Source organism: Thermobia domestica, chromosome 9, assembly GCF_964235325.1.
Source record: "Thermobia domestica chromosome 9, izTheDome1.hap1.1, whole genome shotgun sequence".
NCBI classification, from domain to species: Eukaryota; Metazoa; Arthropoda; class Insecta; order Zygentoma; family Lepismatidae; genus Thermobia; species Thermobia domestica.
In genome coordinates this window covers 90,469,362-90,494,622 of record NC_137462.1, presented here as the reverse complement: position 1 = coordinate 90,494,622, position 25,261 = coordinate 90,469,362, and the positions used below count along the sequence as shown (strand labels likewise).

At 36.0% G+C, this 25,261-nt stretch overlaps 1 protein-coding gene across 1 annotated transcript in view; it reads right to left on the bottom strand.

Annotated features, from left to right (window-relative positions):
* The window catches only part of Ypel (Yippee-like), a 346,511-nt gene extending 342,285 nt beyond the window's left edge, over positions 1 to 4,226 (bottom strand). The window contains exon 1 of the mRNA XM_081771537.1: positions 4,053 to 4,226. The gene's annotated coding sequence lies outside the window, so the exon portion shown is untranslated. The remainder of the gene's footprint in view (positions 1 to 4,052) is intronic.
* Between the last annotated feature and the right edge of the window lie 21,035 nt (positions 4,227 to 25,261).

The following is a 25,261-nucleotide window of genomic DNA, read 5'->3' as shown; positions in this document are numbered from 1 at the left end:
CCTATGCCAAAGGCATGTACGCTAACCGCTTAGCCACGAAATAACTCTTCCTATTAACGTATTACTCTCCAAAATACTAGGTTTCTTTAATGCCACTTGTGTATAGTCAAGTGTTCCGATAGCACTCGGAAATGTATATTGTTCTTGCCACTTTGCCTTTGCTGTTTGTATATTACACACACTTCCGGAAACAATCCATTTTCAGGTAGTCATAGACAGTACTTTGAGCCACACCAGAATCCCCTGACATTCCGACCTGGAATCCCGGATCACTCACGTAACGCAAGAAAACCAAGGGCACCGATTTCTCTGTAAATTGGGGGGGGGGGGGCATTCAGATGCAGAAGGTATATATATCAGGATTTTAAGACAAATTGCACTCTAATTATGCTAAATATTGTATATTCATAAATACAATAGGGGCCCACATGAGCTTTGGGGGGCCCGGGCCCCCTGGCCCCCACAGGATCGACGCCCTTGAAGAAAACCCGCATCTTTTCATCATTACGTAGTCCACCACCTCGAATTTCGGTTGATTCTCCTTAAAAAATGTTGTGCTAATCACTACATTTTCTTTCATAAACTTATAATGCTTTTTGTAATCTCCATTTCCAACATTTCTATGCAGTTTATAAGTTTTTCTACGTAGTAAAACAATCATATACTCTGCCATATTTCGCACGGAGTCACCTATTTAGCTTGCTCCACAAATTTGGAGAAGTTACTAGCATCACAGAGGAGTCTTTGATTTTTATTGATATCAAACGCGTAGTAGTTACTCGGCTCGAGAATAGAGGTGTGGTTACTTCAAAAGGGCGGGGCTTCTCCGAGGTCAGCCGAGACGACTAGTGCTCAGTTCTCTTTTTATTGATACCAATGCGAGTAACTACTTCAAAATTGGGCGTAATGAGTAACTTCTCCGTTTTATTGATATCACCCATTGTGGCTCTCATCTGTCAGAGATGTTTCAGGGAGTCAGAAACACTGTCACCTTTTCGAAGTTTCATACTTTCGTGTCTGTAGCCACAAGCAAGCATTTTCCAGAGAGAAGGGATGTCGTATTTTTCGGCTGGGGGTTACGATCATAAAATATTGTTACCGTACATGGTAACAACTATTTTACTATGGTAATACCAGTGATCTGGTCCAACATTCAACATAGGGCTTATCTGACTTTCTATTATACGATGTGGAGAAATTTTCCTCTATAAAGACAACCCTTTATCTATCTCTATAAATGTAACAATGGCTATTTCGTAACGGGCTTGAAACTGATAGATTCGTACTGAAAAAGTACAAAATTTCCACAAAATATCCTGCTTGGCATGCAACATACGCAAACAGTATGGTAGATAATGTTTCTTCAATTAATGTATTACGCACCTGAAATAATGGCATCAAACTACCAGGTAAGTGATGTCAGTTGTATGATTACAACACGAAGTTATCAGTGTTGTCACAGATATGGTATTGCTTTTATGCACGATTTCATGCGTGTACATTAATCTTACAAGACAATTAAATAATAAACTGAACTTAACCAAACATCACTGTAAGGACAAGAAACCTTAAAATACATACTGCATATAAATTGGTTTTACATTAAACATGTAAAGGCTACTTAACATGGGATCACATACTAACGTAACTTCATGCTACTGATTTAATATTCTCGTACGAAAAGAACTGTAAACATTAACTAACGTTAAAAAAAAAAAAAAAAAAAAAAAAAACTGCAATATGTTTATACATACGCTCTGCACACTGTGAACGCAATATATGGGAGGCACCGAACAAAGTAGAACTGTTGAACGAATGCGTTCTTTCTCGAGAAGAACGGGATTTTAGAGTTTCCATTTTTCCTCGTTAAATCATAAGACTCTAATGCTGCGATCATTATCACCATCTTACGTCACAACCGAGAAATTGACTCGGTTACCCATCTGTTCTAACATCTCTGATGATTCGAAAACAAAATCACTCATTACACAATCTCAATCACAAAATCTCACATTGCCCTACGAAAATAAAGTTTGATTCATTCACTTCACGAACACCAACACAGACGACTCTACAAAAAACACGCATTCACTCATCACACATATTATACCATATACTAATCGATATAGGCCCTACTTCCACTATTATTTCCCAACAGTTGATCTGTAAATACTTGGTATGATCACATACAGCCCTAGTGAATCAGTCTGATAGATGGCACGTACAATCTATGAGTTAGTTTAGCTCCCCACAAGCCAGAATCTAAGTCTATTTGCGAAGCAACACTATTTTGGGAAATAAACTTCCACTTATAATCAAGAAATCAAACCCACGATCCATAGTTTTATTGTACGTACAAACATACATGATCTCCATCTTAATGCAAACCATTTTCTTAAAGACTATTATTACCGTTCGTGTCATTACCATTTTATTTAAAAAAGAAAAGAAAGAAAGAAAGAAAAGAAAAATCCACTATTAATAATGAAAAATGGGACAGTTCCCAACGGTAATTTAAATACTAGTACCAACGGTTAAGTTCTACACTAGTCTGCTTAAGAGTAAATTCGATCTCGTCACGAAAGTATTTATTCGTAGCATCTATCTTTATTAATTAAATTGCCAATATTTGCAATGTGAACGTTTAAAAATATTTAATTTCATTTCAAATGACAGTCAGATTGTATTTAGTACTGTCAGAACGTATTTTATATGACACTACCTACAAGCAGATTCTACAATCTACTTAGGAAACAATGCTCACTACCTAATGTACTAACAGTATAAAGGTCATTTTTAAGTGCAAGAGTACAATGTAAATATTTCGTAGGCAATTCATTACGATCAACCCTCCAAACACTTCGTACCGTATATCAAAATATAAGGAGCTGTTCTTAACTATTACCCAAAACATATTATACAGTACCAATTACAATTTCCTGACATCAACTGTATACTGTGCAGAAGCATAACCCTATTGTAAACTACTGAATAGATTAAGAATAGGTCTTCACACTGATTAATAACTATAGTGTTTTTCACAACAAATAATTCTACTGTAGATTACTTGTTTAGATTAGATTACTACTGTAAACTACAGTTCTTTTATGGTGTCACCATGAAATTCCTAAATGTATGGAGACCTATTCTTTATCTGTACGCTTCGACCATATTATCAGTGATGATAACGTACAGTATACTTAAAAAGTAGTGAATGTTAAATTACATATTAGAACTTTCATCACCGTTTGCCCGAAAAGAAAAACCTAAGATATTATACTAAATTTCTGCATTAGGGGTATCTTGTTTACAACTGTTTTCCCCTTATCTTTTAGCATAAAGTAGTGAACACTGTTTAACAACTGTTTCGCTGAGCGCGTTTTTCTCTTTTCCTAAAAACGGATCAATACGTTTCAGCTCGAAGGTCATTTGTTTATGCGCATGATTCATACTGCAAACTTCTACAAGGATTGTAATCACACCGCTGCTCGTATAAACAAAGTCGTTTTACTGCAGTACTTACACTGTACCGTAAAATACGAACTATTTTGCTACCGTTAAAAAATAACAAAAAATTGTTTTCTACAGTCACAAGCATATCCCCTCCCCCCATTAGACATGGCAGGTTCTACCTACCAGCTGACTACAATAACAAAGACAACTGCAAGCCAAAAGCATTGATACTGTAGCACTATGATAGTTTGCTACAAGTGTGATTATATTGCTTTCGATGTCTGTAATGTTCTTCAGTGTTATGCTTCGATAATTACGAATCAGAACTTTTTCTTTACCGAAAACAAAACAATGTAAACATGGTGCTCGCCGTTTGTATTCTCATCGTTCATAACGATCAAACATACATAACATATTGTAAAACCTTTCTAGATATATAATCCGAACATTAACAATTATTTCTATCGTCCTGTTCAAATGTTTCAAGCTAATTCAGGCGCAATACATCTTAGTAAATTGAACATCTGATACAAGATGGCTGGCCATTGTCAAAAACAAAGAAAGGAATCAAAACAACAGTAAAACACGTGAAAGCTTACCTTCATACACAATTGAAGAAAACGTAGAAATACTTGACTGCTTTCAAAGTTTCTTAGTTTAGTTCTGAGTATAAAAACACTTGACTACAACCGAAAAATATGTAAATAGTACACTACGAATCTTCCTTCTCAGCAACAAGAGGTCTGCTTCGATTTATTTTGCATCGTCTGCCTACCAGTGTTGCAAACTAACACTCGAATTTTGTTTAATACTTGACGAAATAAACAATCCGTATGGAGGACTTCGATTTTCTGGTGGCATTATATGTGGTTTAGATTCCTGTTAATATATAGAATGTGTTTTTCATGTAGTTCAATGTTGAAAACTGGCATTAAACTCAAATAAACAAAACTCTTTCTCGTAGTTTCATAGTTGACGATATCGCTTTCATTCGCAAATCGCGAGTTCAATTTCCTTTGTGATTAGCTTACATAGCTCAATCTCATAGTAGACTATAGATTTACGTCTGATGTAGTCCACTTGGGAGTAAGGAATATTTGTTCAACTCCACCCTATATAAATAAACAAAAAAGCCAACAAGACTTGCTCATCGGGACCCAACTTTGGGGAGGCCAAGGGAGCCCGGGTACTCCCAAAAGTTTGCTTGGACACTTCAGGATCTGGACACATTTACTTCGATCTCCTTCCACATTCTCATTCCACCAACTATTTCATAATCATTCACTTTCATTAATAATTCATTTCATTTAGAATATAGCACGGCAGAAGATCTTGCGCTGAAAGACCCCTCCCGACACTTAGTATTTTTTGGAAGAAAATCTGGAAGATTAATAAATTACTGTGGGTGAATAAAATGACACTATTGTCAGAAGTGTGCAAACTTATTGCAGTAAATCATGTAATTTCATGTGTAATCAGGGGTAAAAGTGAGGGGGAGCGCGGGGGATCCCGTCACTCCACTTCCAGAATATATTTGTCGCGTCTCCCATTTTCTAAAAAAAAAAAAAAAAAAAATACAATGCGGAAATATAGGCATGGGGGACGGTGTGACGTCATGTCATATCCACTTTTACCCCTGTGTGTAATTAATGGTTCAACTAGGATCCGGTGGTTCAGTGGTAGGACAATCGTTTCTGGCGCGATCCCTGGTTCGATCCCAGCTCCCGCCAAGATAACATTTTGAGATGAACAAACACCGTATGTGTGGGTTTACTGGGAATTCTCCCATTTCCATCTACTTTCGTCATTCTACCGTCATCATCATCATCGTTACATAATCGTTGGACGTTAAGTTAAAAAATTGGTGACCTAGTGGTTATTGGCAGGCACGTACACAGGAATTTATTTCGGGAGGAGTCCAAAGCTTTTGGAGGGTCTAAATTTATAATAAATTGAAGAAAAAAATATGTTAAAATTTGTAAAATTCCCCTTAAAATTAAACTACAGAAAATGTCAGGATTTGGGGGAAGCCCGGACCTCCAGAACCACTCTCTGTATACGTCCACCGTTAGTTGTGTTCATAATCTTACATAACCTAGTTTCATTTGTGGTAGAAACATTCCAGTGAGATTCTTTTTTTTTTTTAACACTCGTGTCGCTCTGGCTTCTACTGTCATGATTTCACCCCCTTGCCTACAGGCATACAGGGATGCGTGCAATGTACGTAAAACTACATACGCCCCTATTTCATTTTTTTTTTTTTTTTTTTACTATTGTATTTTCTAGTGAGTATATTGTAAGAATAACGTTAAAATAAAGAAAAATAAAGATGATCACAAATCTTAAATTAAGTGGTTCAATTTATATGCATATTTGCAAAAGCAAATATACACGCTGTTTAAAGATTACATCAAACTTAATTGATCGTGTATGATTGGGGTTGAGTAACATCTTCATGCGCACAAAATACAAAACAAACAACTCCATTTTACTTTCCAGAAGTGTAAAATGTGATTTCGACTGTTTCTGAAACTTTGATGAATTAATTAATCAATTAATTTAAGCAAATGACTTATTTGTAGCCGATTTGCTTAAAAAAACAAATCATATTTCTGAAACTATTCATTACAAATAGGCCTATGATAAATTGTTTATTTTCTATTACAAGTTTCACTAGCTGCTTCAGGCCAATTGTCTTTTAACAAAAGTATTTAGTTGGCAAAACTGCTAACCAGCTATCTGCGCTGCGCAGCTGAACAGTGCGCCAATAACTAGGATGACTTTGCGGCAAAGGATCTAGTATTCCAACCAACAAACTCTTCTCTTATTTTTCTTCCTCTCTCTTTCTCTCTCTCCGCTTTTGTGAACAAAGGCAAACTGTCGCCGATAACACCGCACTAGTAAAAAAAAAAAAAAAAAAAAGTATATATTCTACGTCTTTGAGTTGCATTATCAGCTCGGATACTTTGTTTTTAAATATCCAATGCGGACATTCCTGTAAAGATTCGCTAAGGAGAAAACACAACCAGAAAATTAATTCTCCATTGCACGCCAATTTAGAAAATGGAAGTCAGAAAGAATCTAGCTATTAATTTGCAAGTACTAAAGTAATGTATTGCAATAGGTGAATGATCATGAAAGATGAAAATATTTCTTTGTTTCTATTTACAATTTTATGTAGTCTTAGTAGTAACATGTATTGGAGAGGAAATATACAGTGTACGATTAACGGTATTTTGAGAGCAACTATATTTTGACAGTCAACGAACAGAAGGAAAAGATCTGTCAGTTTTTGAGTATTGCGCACAGTGAGATATTTGATCAAGACCTCGAAAAATACAAGGCTACGAGTTATTATTAGCAAAACCTATTTACAAGGAGTGTTCAAAAAGCATAGATCTTGATATACTATGCTTGTAGAAAGAGTTGAACAAAAGTATTGTGTTTGTAACCAGGGCCGTATCCACGGGGGGCTAGGGGGCCGGGCCCCCCTAAACTTTGGCTAAGCCTCTAAAAGTTTCATGGTAGGCTTGCAAATGAACTATAATATGGTGATGAAGTATAATATGATTGGGTCGGGCCCCTCCTAACTTCTACCGGCCCCCCCCTAAATTTTTGGGCTGGCTACGGGCCTGTTTGTAACATGTTGTATTCTAAAGCTTCAGAAGTACTGCATGTGCCAACATATAGGGAAATGCCATGTCTGTGTTGTCTTTGTTTCGCGAGCAGCATGTGCGACCGGATTGTAAAAATGAGGATAACAAGTGCGTGACGTCATCAAATACTTCCAGATGAAAGGCCTAAGACCGACGATATCCACACTGATATAGTTAGTGTGCTGGATGATAGCAGGGCCAGCCCTAGGTAATTTGCCGTCTCGTGCAATGGCATCATTTTCCGCCCCCCTCTTTCTCCAGAAAAAAAAAATTTTAGACCACATTGGTACGTTAAATGAATCTTGTAGCTGTCATTAAAAAATCTTGAAACCCTATCATATTTCACCATGCAAACATAGTCTTGAAACGGACACTTTTTTTTTTTTTTTTTTTTTCATCTTGCAAGGAGTTGAACCATGTGCAACTTTCTGGGACGTCTTGTTTGCTAACTGCTATCCCCCTCCCTCTGACATAAAGGAAGACTCAGTTTCGCCGCTTCCGAAACAACGGATTCTTTTGGACAGGGAGTGGAAGTGCGCCAAAATACACGTTTTTAATGAGGAGGTTCACTGTTTGTCCACTAGAGTGTAGTGCTGCCCTGCATGTGTGGAGATACCTTGAACAACGAAGGGGAGGGAAACAGCACTCATACTCAAAAAGGCCTACTAAACACTACAAATACAATCTCGTGTTTGTCTTTTTCTTTAAATAATAATGTATTATGTTAGTGAAAGATAAAGCAAACACACCTGCAGAGGAAAGATGGTAATCATTTTTATAGAATTCACTATCGAGCTTCAATCTCAAAATATCAGTTTGCAATTCCTGCGCAACTTCTCTTTTATCTTTATTTCTTGATTTTTCTTCTACAACAGTTAATTTTTAAAAAAATAAATAAAATAAACAAACTTGTTTTCAGTTCTTGTATTTGACAACAATCAAGCAATGCATGCTGGGATTTGTTTGATCATTTGCTTTAGCACTATCCATGTGACCTTGAACTAATGCGACTTGAACATGATTTCTGAATGTATGTGCAGTAGTATTCAAATAGGACAGCTTAGTAAATTTAACTACCATTATAATGAAGTCTCTTTCCAACACGAAATATTTATATTAAATAGTATAGTTATGACAGATTTTGCAGCCTCTCTAAACTTGCGCCCCATGCAAATGCACGTATTGCACATATGGTAGATTCAGCCCTGGATGATGGTGTCTCACTAATAATCACGTTATTTCAGGACACTTGGTGCCTCTGGGTCTATGGTCCAGGCATACCTAGGACCCAGTCTTCTAAATTTTGGCAACAGGCATGTTAGTCCACCCACAAATTTCAGGAGAGGTGCACAGGACAACTGCTTAAATTTTGGACATTTCCAAAATTAAGAATTTGGTATGATAGTGTAGGGCCATGATGGAAGTTTGGGTGGTCCATCTCGTACCCTTTTACGGGTAAAAAATATTAAAAATTCCAATTTCGGAATTTGTTAAAATCTATTTTATCCTCTTTGATGATGCATAGTTATATGGTACAGTACAAAGGTCCAGTCTCTTTCAAAGACATGTATACATTGAAGCACACCTCTTAAATTTTGGGAGGGGTACATTGGCACACTTCTTAAATTTGGGAATTATCAAAAATAAATATTCTTAAATGTTCTCTAGAATTGAAACACATTTCTGTAAATTTGGTTGGTCCTGCTTATCACCTTCTACAGATTTTTTAAATAACAACATATACGTAAGGAATATTTCGTATTTTGGGGGGAAATTGAATTAGCCATGCTTCCTGCATTTTGGTGGGAAATTTAATTAGCCACACTTCCTGTTATATTGCAACATGTGATCATATGAATGAGTACATTGTTCTTTTCTCTTGAATAGGGTACGGGTACCATGATGCATTCCTTTGAAATTTCGAGAGGTACACACTGGCCTATCCTTAAATTTTGGAAATTGCCAAAAGTGAAATTATTCAGTACTAATATATATATAATTCTGTAAATTTGGATGGCATATTGTCTACTTCCATGGATACAAACTTTTTAAAAATTCAAATTTGAGCTAATATATCTTCTAAGATGTGTTTTTTTTTCGCAACATGTGATCATATGGATGAATAGAGAATTTTATTTTCTTTCATTAGACATTAGACCTTGAGACACTCTTCTTAAATTTTGGGAGGGATACATTTGGCCCACCCTCAAATTTGGGAATTGTCAAAGAGTAAAAATTCTCTACGACACGGGTATATTTTTTTGTAAATTTGGGTAGTCCATATTGGTTCCTTGCATGGGTTAAAAATATCAAAATTCAAATTTCGGGGACTGTCTGGGAACAGACATCCTCATCGGGCTCTCCTGTGTCCCTTCTGACGTTGTCATTGATTCTTAACTTTTTTTTATAATGCAGGGTATCGCAAATGTATTAGGACATAAAGAGTACAAGGACACCACGAAGTGAAAGGACCTTCAAAAACAAGATGAAAAAAGAAAATCAGGTAATAGTGAGAGTTGGTACCTAACTTATAGGTCCCAGGCCGCTTCCTTCCTTCCCTTTCCCTGGATTGTGTGCTCGCCGAGGGACGTCATCCCTCAAATCGTGAAGGACTAAATGGCCTTAGATGCCGAAAGCCCATAAATCTAGAATCCTAAATCCTACGAAGGTCAATAGTGTTTTAATTCAGGAATGTAAACACACCAAGGATAGATTCTCACTTAAATATAAGAAAGAAATTAAAATTGTAGACTGTTCGTAAAGTATAAGACATTCTTAATGATTACATTTACAAAAGCTGCAAACTACTTTGCTTTTTGTTCATTAAATATTTTATTTGATTTTTTGCTGTTTATTTCCCTCATTCAATGGTCGATAAAATACCCTAGAAATTCTCCAACATCTTTGGGAATCACCCTTGCACTGCCCCTGCACCACGTTCAATTTTCATTAATGGAATCTACGATTAAATATAATGAATATCCCTTTTATCCGATATTTTGTTCTCGAGTTAAGTCTGTTTTTGCATTTTTTCGACTAATTTTTGAGTAGTCATAGACTTAGCATCATCGAAAGGAATCATTTCTACACACAAGTTGGCCTATACTTTTTTGACCTGCCTTGGTGTCAAGAATCACCTCCCAAACATTGTCAGTATGTTTTGAAACACCCTGGATAATATTACCATACCATATGGATAAGTACGGACATTATTATCTTTCATAAGACAGTGGTACTTTGCTGCACATTTGACTGGTAGATCACTACTTGTGAAAAATTTTGTTTGAAAATTTTTGTTTAAAATTTTTCGATCACTGAAAATTTTTAATTTTTTATATATTTTTTTTTCACACATCAAGTTCATCATGATTTGAGTTCAGTGTCATTCCCAAAATTTAGGAACCAAGTTTGGTATATGAAAATTTGACAAACATTTTGCTTAATTTTAGTCGTAATTAACTCAAAATTTTGAACTTGAAAAATGATGGGTAATTATTGTTCAATTAGATTTCAAAATCAACCAATATAAGTCAACAGTTTAACACTTTTTGAACACAGCATTTGTAGTCACGATTCACAGCCCAATACATCATTTCAATTTTTTCACGTTTGGCAGTTTCCAGAGTTTAGGAGTTAGTTCTATTCACCTCTTTCGAAATTTGAGGAGGTGGGCCAAAGTATTTCTGCCAAAATCAAAAGAATATTCACTCCTATGATATACCACGTAATCAGGACAAATGACATCCACAACAAATTAGATAGCCGAGTGAAATGAACGGGTATCAATTCTACTATAACAAAATAAATAAATAAATAAAATAATAATAATAATAATACAGGATGTTTGAAAAAGAACTTCCTAGTCTTAAGTATAAATTTAATTGGGAAATGAATGAAAACATCAATGAGCACATATCATGAAAGAGAATTCCGTCAAGTTTTGTTTAATGTTGGTAGACTTCAACGTGGGATCCATTTATGGCCATGCACACGTCGAGACGATATTCCACTTCTCACCACGTATTCACCAACATTTCAGATGTAACTGTCCCAACCGCCGCGACGATTCTTTCCCGTAAATGATTGATATCTCTGTTCTTTTCACTGTACACATTTTTTATGTGCCCCTAAAATAAAAAGTCCAGTGGGGTTAAGTCTGGGTTTCGTGGTGGCCAAGGTATTGGGCCAACCCTGCCTATCCACCTTCTTGGAAAGCGAGTGTCAAGAGCCGCACGCACATGGTTACTGTAATGAGGTGGGGCGCCATCTTGTTAAAAAAACACAAAGCCTCTTTTCCGTCTCAATATCGTTCCCGTTTATTGTTTTTTCTACAAAATGAAAAGACCAATCACACGATCTTCCATTAAACCACACCAGACATTAAGTTTGGGAGAGTCACGTTGATGCTGAATAACTTCATGTGGATGCTCTGTCCCCCAAATTCTGCAGTTATGACGATTAACTGTTCCACTGACATGAAATGTAGCCTCATCAGAAAAGAGAATCTTTTTTTTTTTAAAAATTACATAATGATTAATTCTGTGTAGAAAGTCAGCAGCAAACTCATACCTTTCGATTTTATCAGTAGGTTTAATTTCATATAACAGTTGCAATTTGTAGGCGCGCAACTTAATAAGTCTTTTACGCACAACATCATACACAGTACCTTTAGACACTCCTAATTGTAGATTAAAATTACGCTGCACTGTTATAACTTACTCAATTTTCACAAGCCAAATAACACACTGCGCTTGCTATTGCAGAGTACACATTGTTGCTGAGTTGCTCTGCCCTGCACGCCAGCCTGGACTGAAATGAGGAAACAGAGGGAAAAAACAGCATTGGTGCTGTCTCAAGGTCAAACAGACCTGCCAACTGCAGGGGAACCAAACTTGGAGAGTTGATGAGTCAAACACCACAAACTAGAATAGTGTATGTTACTTTGTACAGATTCTAGGACACATTAAAACTAGGGAGTTCTTTTTCAAACATACGGTAAATTGAAATTATTCGATATTGCTTAGGTATTACTAGTGGAGTAGGGTGGTTTGGCTGGGTCATTGTGGCCAAGCTTTATTAATCTCTAAACGCTCTTTCCGAAGGAGAAATTACTATCATGTATGTGGGATATGCTCTATGCGTTACTGTTAGGATTATTGTGTGACCAATAGGTAAAAATAATCTGGAATTTAACATCCGGTCAAGGGCGCTGATCCCGGGGGGCCAGGGGGCCCGGAACACCCAAAGCTCATGTGAGCCCCCCTCATTGTATTTGTGAATATACAATATTTGGCATAATTTGAATGCAACTAGTCTTAAAATCCTCATATGTGTCTTCTGCATCTGAATGCCGCACCCCCACATTTACAGAGAAATCGGCACCCTTGCCTCCGGTTTTAGTAGAGAGATTAGAGTGGATATGAAATATATTCTTGGGACGGTTAATTGGTCCTAGTAACCCGCTTCTCGTTACCTATTTCCATTTTTATTCTGCAGCGATCACCCTTATAACCGGAAGTGGTTTGTTTCTATGTGATTTCTGGTTTTTACAGAGACATTAGATGAGGATGGGAATATTTTTGAAACGGTTAGTTGATTGCAGTAGACCACTTCTCGCTATCTGTTAGCCTTTTAACTCTATAACGATCAACGTTAAAACCGGAAGTGGTTGATTTCGAACGGGATTTTTATTCTGTAGCGATTAACGTAGCGTTCCACGTACCTTCTGATTTCAATAGGGGGTTAAGAGAGAAGATGGTACCCATTCTATATTCTTAGAACGCAAATAGATTTTAGAAAACAGCTTCTTGCTAGATTAATATTGAAACCGGAAATTGTAGAGGATTTCTTCCACTTCCGTTTGAGTAGGGAGTTAAGGATGGAGATAAAATGTATTTTCGGGGCGCTTAATTGATCGCAGAAAGCAGTTTCTCACTATGTTACCGTTTTTGCTCTATAGCAATCACGGTTAAAACCGGAAGTTATTGTTTTCTGGCACTTCAGGTTTAAATAAAGAGATGAGAGTGGATATGTAATGTGCTAATGAGACGCTTAATTGACTGCAGAAAACTCTTCTCGTTATCTTTAATCTCTTTCACTCTATAACAGCCTTTATCAACCTGGGGTCCGCGGACCCCCAGGTCCCAAGACACTTTCAGAGGGTCCCCAAGCCAATCTGAGAAAGGTGCACACAGTGGTGAGTTAATACACCATTTTAAGTTAAATGATCAAATTCATAATGACAAGCCAATTTAGGTGAGAATTGATATTTGACCTACAAGAAGTTGCCTATACTCAAACGGGATTTTTTGACAGAGCCAAAAACCGTGTAGAGACTGATGTATGTATTTGTAAAATATCTTGAAATTATAAATCTTCTTTTGACATTAGATGACTCAAAAAAGACAAAGGGAATGAGAAATACTTGCTCATCATTCTTTCATTTGTAAAAAACTCTTCACTTTATATATTTGCAACATCTTAGTCATGGTGTTCGCGCCAGGTTTGAAAGCCAGCACCACACATCATACCACTCTAACATGATTATACCACCGCAAAGAAAAACGAAACCTCACACTACATCCATATACAGCGTTTTATTTCTAAAAATAAAGGTGCCGGTACACTGGACCGCAAGTTCATAGTAGTTAAAAAGTTGTATACCTTTCAGGATATTGTTATCTATTATATAAAAGAGAACGCACAAATCCTTTGTTAGCTCATCACGCTAATACGGCTGAACCAATTTCTTTCATTTTTGGGGGGTTATTAGGATTTGGACCCTAGATGGTTTTTATCATATCACTTTAATTTTTAATTACCAGTGTCTTGAGATAATTGACCATTCAAGTGTCCATAACGTACAAATCCTTTGTTAGTTCATCATAGGTATAAAAATAAACGTATTTATATGCAACCCGCATGACCGTGTCACTCGGCGGGTTAACATAAATGACAGGCGATATAATGTTAACATTTACTGCAATCTACTATGGTTTTTATCATATCACTTGAAAGCGAAAAAGTAAAAATTATCTAAGTAACAAAGTTTATTGCGTTCCGGGGTGACCGCAGCGAAGCGGGGCGGGTAAACATAAATGACAGGCGATATAATGTTAACATTTACTGCAATCTTCTATGGTTTTTATCATATCACTTGAAAGCGAAAAAGTAAAAATTATCTAAGTAACAACGTTTATTGCGTTCCGGGGTGACCGCAGCGAAGCGGGGTGAACGCTGCTAGTTAACTATAATACAAATAATAATGCCCAGTAGTATGTCACTGCAGTTTTGTAACTAAAAACTCTTACGTACATATAGCCTATATAAAGATGCTTTAAAAATGTCTGATTCTCACATCTTATTTTCATAATACAATAAACGTAAAGATAATCAATATTTCTTAGTGATATGTTTCTTGCTTTTTATATCTTTCTCTCTCTTTTTGTAAACGAGCGAAAGTAAGCTGCTATTATTTGTTTTCAAAAGGCGTCAAAAGTTCCACAAATACTGGATTTCAATAACAATACACATACAGTACATTGTTTACATAATGTTCTCCAAAATACTGATCATGCTACCAAAATGTCCTACAAAGCTCTACTAAATTAATGAATAAATTATGCGAAAAAATCTAGGGGATGCTTTCACTTAATCTTCTTCCTAATAATGAACAAAAACAAGTTATTGGATACATTAAAATAAAAATTGATCAAAGACTCCTTTGCAGAGAAAGTACAGAGGTGGATTCTCAACATAATTTTTGTACTGGCTTTCAGTTTAGTCGAACTTCAGGAACAGACAAATTTGATGGGATTATTTCGTTGTGGGAGATCAGTGTTTTCAGAAAAAAAAATCTGTTCGGTTCAGACAGAGCCTTTATGATTTATATTACCATGCGAAAAAAGGAATGATGAAAAGAAAAGGGAGGCACGAGGACGTGCTACCAGCGAGAGAAAATCGGACCAAATATTTCTAGCCCCTGAATACAATTAACTGACTTCAAGAAGGAACAAAGATTCGCAACTCTTTCTCTAGAAAGAAGAAAAGGAAAAGGAAAACAATAAAAACTGATTTCAATAAAAGTTTGGCATCTTGGCATCTTCAAAGTTTCTAGTCAAACCCTTTCTAAGACAGAAGAGGAAATATTCCGTTCTCATTAAAAGGTGCCGGTACGTAGTACCGTTGCGTACCACCAGAAATAAAACTCTCTCTCTCTCTCTCTCTCTCTCTCTCTCTCTCTCTATATATATATATATATATATATATATATATATATATATATATATATTGGGGGGCACAGTGTGGAAAGGGTTGGGAAAGACTGCTCTATAACAATCCTTCGGACGCTTAATAGGTTACATTAAACTACACCTCCCTGTCGATGAAGGTTTTATTCTGTTGAGTTCAACATCAAAACCAGAAGTGGGTGATTTCTACTACTTTCAGTTTGAATACGGGTTAAGAAAGAATATGGTATTTATTCTTAGAACATTAAATCGATTCCAAAAGCACCTTTTGCTATCCCTTATCGTTTTTCCTTTATATAGATCAAAATTAAAACCAAAAATTGTAGTGGATTTCTATCATTTCCAGTTTGAATAGAGAGTTAAGGATGGAGACGAAATGTATTCTTGAGACACTTAATGGATTGTAGAAAATAGTTTCTCGCTATCTATTACCGTTTCAGCTCTATAGTGATTAACATAAAAACCGGAAATGGTTGATTAATACGACTTCTAATTTGACTATCGCCTCCATTAATGAACTCGCTTCTTAGCTTTTGGCCCTTTACATCCTGACCAAATTTGGTGGTGATTTATGTAGAATTTCTCAAAATTTTCTGTCTTCCGAACGGACGAACGAATACACAGACCAGGTAAATATAATATATAAAGGATTTTTGGTAAAGCCAAATTCCTTGTTCGAAAAAGCAACTTCAGGAAAACAAAAAATTAATTATCTATTATGATTGGCAACTAACGGCACATTTCCTAGCGCAACATATATTTTTTAAATAATCTCGAAAATTTTGCATCAGAATTTACCCTCAAACATGTCATTTTATTTAGCTTAATATATATATTATATGTGAACAATTTTATAGTTAAAAATTACAGTATCGTCCTGGATTGTTAAACTAGAAATTTAATTTAATTTACATTAAATTAATACATGTCGTGGATATCGTACAGCATCAACTTTTAGGTTTACAAGTCAACTATTTTTTTTTTTTGACTTTTTCGGAAACTTCACATGAGGATTTACAGATACCCACATCACTTTTTTTACCTACCGGTTGGTCCCTCACACCTTATATTTAGAGGGGCCGCAGTGGTTCAGTGGTAGAGCGTTGACCTCTGGTGCTTGGAGTCCCAGGTTCGATCCCAGCCCCCGTCAAGTGAACTTTGTGGTGGACAAACACCGTGTGCGTGGGTTTTTCTCGGGGTTCTCCCGTTTCCTCCCACTTTCTTCATTCCACCATTTCATTCATCACTCATCATCACCGTCTCCTTTAGCCTAACCGGCATAATCGTGGGACGTAAAACTCAAAGATTTCATTTCATTTTACCTTATATTTAGACACGATTTTTATCGTTAAACGCTAATATTATTGTAGAATTTACTTCAGATGTTGCGTGTACACAAGGTCGCGGAAGTCTCTATAACTTTGGGGGCGTGGGGGGGGGGTTTCAGATGTGTGTTTGGTTGCACACAAGGGTCTAAGAAGGCATAGGCGTTTATGAGAATTTGAAACAAGTTGAATTCAAATTATGCCCAAAATTGGATATTCATTAAAAAATCTATATAACAATAAAAAAATAGATATTCACAAAAATACATGGGGCCCACACGAGCATTGGAGGGCTCGCCTCCCAAACCGGCTTCCTAGGATCGGCGCTCTTGACTGTACGGTATATGGATGATGTCTTCATTTCCCACAGGAATTTCGTTTGCAAATAATGTTTGTTTTTCTTTCTACAAATTGAAATCAGAAGAAGAAAATTAGCAATGTTCATAACTTGTTCATGCTGCCCATTAACACAATGTTAATTTTGTTTATTATTCATAAGTTACATCCACATACTGTATGTTCTGTTAGTTTTTTAACAGACAAAGAGAGAGAGAGAAAGTAAAAAATAACATTGAGCTTTACATAACGTGTTAACTGATAACAGTATTCTAACGACTAACGACTATTATTATAGCCCAGTAAATAAAGGCCCAAAAAGGGTGTCGAGCTGAAATAATTTAGAAAAAGCTGAAAATTTCAGGATTTGTTTTTCATGTGATCTTAAATGAAATATCAAAAGTCCCCTAAAATCCCGTGTGCGCTTCATCCTCAAAATGGCGGCCAAAGATGGCGGCCGTCCGGAATGCGCATGTCTCCCGATTTTAGCTTGTAACTCTGAGACTATTTAAGATATTCCAATTCTGTAAAAACACTTTTGTTCTAGAAGCTCTAATCTATGACTTTTGTTAATACTTCTTTCTCGTAAAGTTTGACACAAAGCCACCATTTTCCATTAAAGTATAAAGTGATACATTTTGGAAGTCCTGCTCTTGGATTGGTTGTAGGAAATCTCCAAAACCGTTAGGAATTCGCAAACAATGCTCGGAATAGTTTCGATTGAACATTCAATTAGCTTTGTTTTAAAAAAAGAATCATCTAAATCGGAATACAATTAGTCGAGAAATTCGATGTTTTTAATTAAAAGTAGTTGGATAACAGTCGCTATTATTCCAGCACCTAAGGTTTCGAAACTCATAGTTGTGCTGGATTTATGGCATTCATGCGTTGGATTCCAAACTGAAATTTCAAAACTGTCATAGAACCTATGTGAATTTCATACCAATTTGGCGCCTTAAGAGGACACTTGTCCGACATGTCCCCGCCCCCTCCCCCCAAAAAAAGAAATTAACAGCTAGAAAAGGGATTATTATGTTTTAATTCTGTAAAAAGCACTTTTATTATGAAAAATAAAAGCCCTATTCTGTAAATTTTGTTGAGTAATATAATTTTAAGTACATTGAAAACAGTAGTGGCTCGTTATGCAACCGGTGGTGCACACGGAATAACTAAGTTTGGTTGTATATTTATAAGGATACCAAATGGTCAATTTGCATTGAGTCTACTTGTAGATACACAACCCAACTTACAGTTATGTAGTGTGCCTCACTGATTACACACCAACGAGCCACCATTGTTGAAAATTAAGTATCCGTTTTTACATCTGATTTGAACTCCTTGTACAGTAGATTGTCATTGTAGATAGTCAAAAAGGGAGTGAAAAGTTTTAAAAATATGTATTACATCTACCTTCTTTAATACATGAAAATTTCATGGTCTTCAGAGTCGTCAGGAATTAACATATTTCAACAAATATTTCCCCGACAATTGAAAGGAAGTTTGGAACAAGCCAGCCCTGCCTTTCTATATTCACATTTGCTGTCACAGTCTTTCTGCGTTCTGATCTTACATGGGCAAGATAAAGGTTCAGCAGATTGTCAGAAGCAGCTTTTAAGTTTATTGCACTGGAAGCAATTTACCCTCTATTAATTGCCACTGGAAACAATTTACCTTCTATTAATTGCCACCCCCATTTTGTTGGGTTCAAATCATTCCCCAATCATTGGTGTACTTGAAGGTAAACACATAAACTGTGTTGAAAGGCAGCAGCACTTGTAAGAGGGAAATTTGCCAAATTGAATTTTGAGAATTGTTTTCTAGTCATTATCCTGTTGTAGGCTTATATCGAAGATCATCTAAAGAAATTTGATTATGTTCTCCATTCAACCGCGTAACCAATCTATCTCCTATTTTAATGACTGTTTGGGGATCTAAATTGGGTTGGTGGAAGACTGTGACCGCTTTAGATAGTTCTTGCTACTTCTGAAGAATTTTGATGGCAGCCTTTGTTGAAAAAAGATGATGATGTGTTACACCCTGTGATAGCATGAAGACACCCTGTGAAAGATGTCCTTCAGTGACTCTAGTTTCCTTTGGATTTTGCCAAGGTGGAAGCATTTCTATTCAGTTTTGTTTGTTTTCGGCCTCACAAAGTACACTGTAGTGTCTGGAATTGTTCGAGCTATTAAGATGGCCAATAAGTCAGAGTCAGTTCCTACTACTACAGCAACAAAAATGTTTTATTTACTTAGATTAATAGTTGTGCTGACAATCACAGCATCTGCATCTCCTTCAGCTTCGTACACTGTAATGTTTGAAGAGTTAAAGTGGGTTTTGAAGAAATCAATCAAACGTCTTTTATTTTCAGAGTTCAGTGCTTGCTCAGTGGTTACTTTCGTATTTTCATCAAATGCGATTGTAGAGACATCTTTGACATTGCTCTTCTCTGTCGTTCAACATTTTTGGTGTTATTGCCTGTTGCATAGCCATCAAAAACTGCAGCTCTACACGGAGAAATGTGTTTCTGTATATCGTACATATTTTTCAGAAGTATTTGCATATGTTAATATCGGACAAACAACCGCTTGAAGTAAGAAACCACCGTCTACAACGTAACTCAATTCTGATAGAATTTTCATACAGGGTTCTATAGGTCCTACAATGTTCACAAGTACAGATTTTCTAGTTTTTCTAATTGAAATTTCATCAAACAAAGAGGGAGGATAAGGTGCTAGTTCATATTTTAAAAAATAATGCATCAATTCATATGATTGCAATACCGCAGCAATTCGGCTGAACAACTAAAGTGAGCTGATGGTAACAGCTTCCTTCCTAATATTAATTGTATTGCTTGGCGCAGACACACAACCTTCTCTTTTCTTTTTAGAACTACGCTACCAAAGGTTTTACCTATCATTTGAGATAGTGATTTTGATCCTATCATATTTTCTGCCGGTATCAAACTCTTTATTTCAATGTTTAAAAGTTAATTGTTTGTTTGTTTGTTATAAAATTTAATATACCTTCTAGCAAGAGCGGATACATAACTGCTGAAGGCAGTGCAGCACATTCTATACGTAAATCTTGTCTATTTATTTTAGGTGTGCATATTTTAATCCCACCCATACTGTGGAAAGTACCGTGACCATCTAATGTTCTCGCTGCATTATCAAAAACAAACTGAATCAAATTTTGAGAATGATCGGTTTGGATTGGAATAATAGAACACATTCTAGAATATGCATATCTTCTTACTTCAGCGTAGCTGGCTGATATTCCAAAACTATGCAAATATATCTATCTATATATTGACGAAATCCATAGTATCGCAAACTGTAAACACCAATTGCTAGATGGATTGGTGATATAAACGTACGAGGCCGACACATTGAAATAATTGAATGGCAGATCATGATATGCATTCGAGATAACATATTTGAATCACCTTTCTTACTTCTAGTTATATTTTCAACAAAAAAATTTAATGATTGTGGATCCTCGGGAGCAACTTTTTTTCCAATGAAGGAATTGCTTCTTTCTAGGTAGACGCGATACGAATGCATTGTTGATGCTTCTATTTTTAGACATGATCTGCTTTTCTTTTCTTGTTTGCTTCATTCTTTGAGATAAGAAGGCAGGGGTTTGCTGTTTACTTTCATACCACTATGAACCACATTAGCTTAAAATTGATGTATGTTTAGAACATAATAATATATAAACTGCCAGCTGTTACGCCAATGATGTTAAGGGTGAGTCTACTGAATATTATATATATATATATATATATATATATATATATATATATATATATATATATATATATATATATATATATATATATATATATATATAATGTACTTAATTTCTGCTACTAAAAAGAAAAAAAAGGAGATTTAAAGGAACACAGTATGGACAACTGGGTAACAAGAAAGCAGCTCTGTCCACGTATATTTTTCAAAAACGTCGAATTTCTCGACTAATTGTATTCCGATTTAGATGATTCTTTTTTTAAAACAAAGCTAATTAAATATTCAATCGAAACTATTCCGAGCATTGTTTGCGAATTCCTAACGGTTTTGGAGATTTTCTACAACCAATACAAGAGCAGGACTTTCAAAGTGTATCACTTTATACTTTAATGGAAAATGGTGGCTTTGTGTCAAACTTTACGAGAAAGAAGTATTAAGAAAAGTCATAGATTAGAGCTTCTAGAACAAAAGTGTTTTTACAGAATTGGAATAACTTAAATAGTCTCAGAGTTACAAGCTAAAATCGGGAGACATGCGCATTCCGGACGGCCGCCATCTTTGGCCGCCATTTTGAGGATGAAGCGCACACGGGATTTTAGGGGACTTTTGATATTTCATTTAAGATCACATGAAAAACAAATCCTGAAATTTTCAGCTTTTTCTAAATTATTTCAGCTCGCGGTCCTTTATTTACTGGGCTATTAAGGTAATATGTATACGGTATGTACAGTAGGCTATATCCAATTGTGGCAGCGGAAGTAGATGGTAATCTCAATGAAAAACTGTTATTAATTTATCTTTTGTTTTCTTCGATAGGAATTGACTACACACACACACACACACACACACACACACACACATATATATATATATATATATATATATATATATATATATATATATATATATATATATATATATATATATATATATATATATATATATACAAGGTATCCAATATACAATACAGCCCGGAGTTTGCGATAGTAGAACTTTTGAACCTGAAGTGATACACAAATAATGGTTATACCAAAATGAAGCCTTGTTCATGCATATATTTTTAAACTAGAAAGCAACGATTGAAGTACACCAGGAACCACACAGTGTTGCCAAATGTAACCGAAGGTGTAAATCTTTTTTTTTTTTTTTTTTTTTTTTTGCAAAACGTTTAAATTGACTTATAACATAACTCATACGTATGGATGTTCTGTCGCTAATTTTCAGTTCGTTTAGTTGGAGTAGCTTGGAAACTATGGAGCAGAAAAAAAGAATTTTTCATTTTCACCGATAACTAATCGGATGAGGCCTCTGTGAGGGGGAACTAGAGAAATCGTAGTTTTCATAAATTAACACTCTGAATTGACAACTTTGCTGATGTTTCAGTGCATCAAAAGGTGTGTTAAGGATAAGTTAATACTAGAAAAGAGGTTTTTAACAGTAAATTGTTTTTTATTTTCTAAAAGGTACACTATGTGATCAAAAGTATCCGGACGCCTGGCTGAAAATGACTTACAAGTTCGTGGCGCCCTTCATTGGTACTGCTAGAATTCAATATGGTGTGGGCTCACCCTTAGCCTTGATGACAGCTTCCACTCTCGCAGGCACTTTCAATTAGGTGCTGAAAGGTTTCTTGGGAAATGGCAGCCCATTCTTCACGGAGTGATGAACTGAGGAGAGGTATCGATGTAGGGCGATGAGGCTTGGCACGAAGTTGGCGCTCCAAAACATCCCAAAAGGTGTTCTATAGGATTCAAGTCAGGACTCTGTGCAGGCCAGTCCATTACAGGGATGTTATGGTCGTGTAACCACTCCGCCACAGGCCGTGCAGTATAAACATGTGCTCAATCCTGTTCAAAGATTCAATCCCCGAATTGCTCTTCAACAGGGGAAGCAAAAAGGTGCTTAAAACATCAGCGTAGGCCTGCGCTGTGAGAGTACCACGCAAAATAACGAGGGGTGCAAGCCCGCACCAAGAAAAACGCAACCACACCCTAACACCACCACCTCCGAATTTTATTGTTGGCACTACACACGCTGACAGATGACATTCACTGGGCATTCGCCATACTCACCCCCTGCCATCGGATCGCCACATTGTGTACCGTGATTCGTCACTCTACACAACTTTTTTCCACTGTTCAATCGTCCAATGTTTACGCTCCTTACACCAAGCGAGGCGTCGTTTGGCATTTACCTGCGTGATGTGTGGCTTATGAGCAGCCGCTCGACCATGAAATCCAAGTTTTCTCACCTCATCACGTCTAACTGTCATAGTACTTGGAGTGGACCCTGATGCAGTTTGGAATTCCTGTGTGATGGTCTGGATAGATGTCTGCCTATTACACTTTACGACCCTCTTCAACTGTCGGCGGTCTCTGTCAGCCAACAGATGAGGTCGGCCTGTACGCTTTTGTGCTGCACGTGTCTCTTCACGTTTCCACTTCACTATCACATCAGACACAGTGGACCTAGGGATGTTTAGGAGTGTGGAAATCTCGAATACAGACTTCTGATGTAAGTGACATCCAATCACCTGACCACGTTCGAAGTCCGCGAGTTTCGCGGAGCGCCCCATTCTGCTTTCTCACGATGTCTAATGACTACTGAGGTCGCTGATAATGAGTACCTGGCAGTAGGTGCCAGCACAATGCACCTAATATGAAAAACCTATGTTTTGGGGGGTGTCCGGATACATTTGATCACATAGTGTACTTGTACACTAATGTAGGTATTATAATCGTCAGAGAAACTTAGAATGTCCCTACAAGACTTTCGTGTATTCTTTAAAGAGATACCTTGAACTTCTTAGAATATTGAATGTCACAAATGTTATGAAGAGAAACAGTACAGGCTTGACCACAACCCAATTCTATTGACAGAACAATATTTCACAAGAATTATTTTAATTACGGAATTACGAGTATGAAATTATTACAAGTTATTTTATTATTATTATTATTATTATTATTATTATTATTATTATTATTATTATTATTATTATTATTATTATTATTATTATTATTATTATTATTAGTCATTCTATACTAGAAATTTTCTGGTCTGTTTAAAATGATTATATAATGGTTTTAACATAGTGCTGTATTTTTGTCTATGAGCTGTTCATAGCACTTAAAATAAAGTTATTATTATTGTTATTATTATTATTAATACCACACCATAACATATGGTTTATGTCAATTAGCTACTACTCCTCTAGGTAATTTAGAACGGAATAACCGCTAGTATCAAACGACTATTTGTAGTCCATCACGTAGAATAGACAGAACCTATTTAGGATGTTTTGAGTAAGTTTACCCAGGAAGATGTGTCTCCGACGTCTATCAAAGTTTCTATTTGTTTAATTAGTTCCGAAAAGAATGCCTTTTCTTCCTTTTCTATGTTTATTTTTAGAAGGATTCGGATAGAGCATTGGTTCCCTTGTTTACCTTCGTAAACCCTACTTACTTCACGTCCCTCCACTCCGTTCCGCTCGTTGGGCATTGTGATTTTTGTATAATCCTTTCTGCGATATCAGATGCATCATTGAATTTTTAAATCTTTAATACTACTACTACTACTACTACTACTACTACTACTACTACTACTACTACTACTACTACTACTACTACTACTACTACTAATAATAATAATAATAATAATAATAATAATAATAATAATAATAATAATGTCAAAATTTATATTTATTTCCAGCAAGACTTCTGCGTACTATTGTATCGCAATATTACGTATTTTTTACCAGTTTTGTTCTTAATGAAACCACAGTTCTTACTGAACAGTTATTTAGTGTTTATATGGTATTTAACACCACTCTGTTTCAACATTCCTAATATTTGTAACTTAAATAGCCATAAGAAGCAGCGAAATTTATTTAGATTCCTGTCTCCTTGTCAATCAGTTATAAATAGTTTAAATATCACTTTTAAATAACAAGATAAATATGGTGTCCCGACAAAACGTACCAGCGACAAAACGTACCACTTGAATTTTCGCGACAAAACGTACCACTTTTGACGACCTGTCATAAATGACAACCTATCATGGATTAATTAAAGCATTTCTGATATTTATTCCACGACAAAACGTACCACTTATATAAATTACTACCTGTCATGGACTAATTAAAACATTTCGGACATTTAATACGCGACAAAACGTACTACTTCATGTTAAGAAACTACTTCCTCATGAACAGGTAAAACAACGGCAGTATAAGGTTGAGAAGAACAGACAGGTAATGTATCGAGTTGTCAAAGTGCAGAAACTCATTGGTAAAAGAGGGCTCATTTACAGAGGAAATGTAGTAGCCTATAAACTGAAAGACACAGCTATAGATCATGGAAACTTTTTGGATATTATTCCTTTCTTAAGCAAATTTGATCTTCCGCTTAAAAGTAATTTAGATAAGGTCACCGAGAAGAGTCATATACGAGGAAGTAAGCAGGATAGTGGTCGCATAACTTTTACTAAACACG